The sequence below is a fragment of the Ostrinia furnacalis genome, unplaced genomic scaffold, assembly GCF_004193835.3.
Source record: "Ostrinia furnacalis isolate ACB-3 unplaced genomic scaffold, ASM419383v2 OfSCF1461, whole genome shotgun sequence".
Taxonomy (NCBI): Eukaryota; Metazoa; Arthropoda; class Insecta; order Lepidoptera; family Crambidae; genus Ostrinia; species Ostrinia furnacalis.
This window is the reverse complement of record NW_021131700.1, coordinates 13,468-15,283: the sequence shown is the minus strand read 5'-3', so window position 1 is coordinate 15,283 and position 1,816 is coordinate 13,468.

Here is a 1,816-nt window from a genome sequence, read left to right as displayed (position 1 = left end):
CGGAGTTGTTTCATTGTTCGCGATTCGTAACGTGAGGATAACTTTTCACGGGTTATCATAAAGGCTGTACATGATCACCATGATTGTTACAATTTGCACCATCATTTTATGGTTTCATGTAAAGCCTGGTCCGTGAGCACGTAGAATCCCGTCCAATGACCCCAAGCTACCCATCCTTATCGCTCGCGCGTAATTATATTGCTGTCGCGACTGTGCGACGGGCGCCCGCAGTGAGTGTGCGAGCGCGACAGCAACATAATTACGTGCGAGCGACAAGGTTGGGCAGCTTGGGGTCATTGGACGGGATTCTACGTGCTCACGGACCAGGCTTTAGTGTGAAGGTCTAGCGAAGAGCTTACTATAGAAATGATCTTATGAAGTAAGGTCTTTTACAGCCTGTGTTCATAGGGCTTTTATCCTCGCGTTTGTTTGTTTTTGCTGTAGTGTGTGCCAGTTGTTTTGTTTGCTGCATGACAAGGTGTGTATTTTTGTTTTTTCTATTCTTTTCGCTTATTGTTCCACTCGAATTTGTCCATTTCAACATCCCAATAGAAATTGATTACTTTTATTTACTTAGAGAGCAATATTATTTGTAGACTAATAAAAATCCTACTTTAGAATGCTGACGCTCACTTGAGTTACTTTTTAAGAATTTTAGCTGCATTATTTGAGTCATTATTTCGGAAGTCTGCGGCCCGTTTTCACCATCGATCCCTAATTTTTAACTGACCCCTATGGTAACACAACAGGAATTATGTTTTCACAAGGGTCACTTAAAAATTAGGGTTTGATGGTGAAAACGGGCATGAATCACTCTTAGAGCGCTTTCACATTAGGGCGTTAGAAGCGCGGCAACTGTGTTGAAGGCATGCATCCGCCCGCTCACATAGTATGAAATTTTCGGCAGCGCGTTTGTCGCGCTGCTTAACCGCCTAAATGTGAAAGCGCTCTAAAGCCTTGATCACACGTACCGAGCAAACGGGCGAGACGGTGCTCTCGACCGAGCACTCGGTGTGTATGAACATTACGCCGAGTGCTCGGCCGAGCGCTCGAGTATGTGACTCGCTCACCCAACTGTCTCTCTCGTTTGCTCGGTACGTGTGATCAAGGCTTTAGGCTTGATTTCCTTTTAGGCTGACATCGGTGACCGACGTCAGCGGCGCGCACGATTAGACACTATTTCTATGTAATCATCTGCCGCTGGCGACGGCGTTGCAGTGCGGTGCATCATAGAACATTGTGTTTATTCGTACGCTCGACCGATGTACGCGACCGACGTCAGCGTAGGAGGAAATCAAGCCTTAGGCCTCAGCCTCGAACTTAGCGGGCAGCGGGGCGGGAGCGGCGGCGGCGCGGGAGCGGGGCGGGCAACGCAGACCCGTTCTCGAAACAAGCGGGCAGCTCTCGCGGCGCTTTAGCGGCGAAGTGTTGTGTTCGGGGTTGTGTTGTCGAGATATTTGTTTTTATTCGCAAACGAAATGTCTGAACAACGGCGACAATTTTATTTCGATTCAAATTTATTCCTAACGCTCGATTTATTGTGGGCAAAAGAAGGAGTGCGCTTGCGACGGGCGCCCGCAGTGAGTGTGCGAGCGCGACAGCAACATAATTACGCGCGAGCGATAAGGATGGGTAGCTTGGGGTCATTGGACAAAATTCTACGTGCTCGCAGACCAGGCTATATAAAAAAATCATTTTATTACAAGTATGTTGCATTTGGTTGAAGCATCTATGGTTTTTTAATACTACCTACATATTTCTTTTAGTACTTTTTGGTAAGTAAACGTCAAAATTGACAGCTCATGTCAAAATTTAG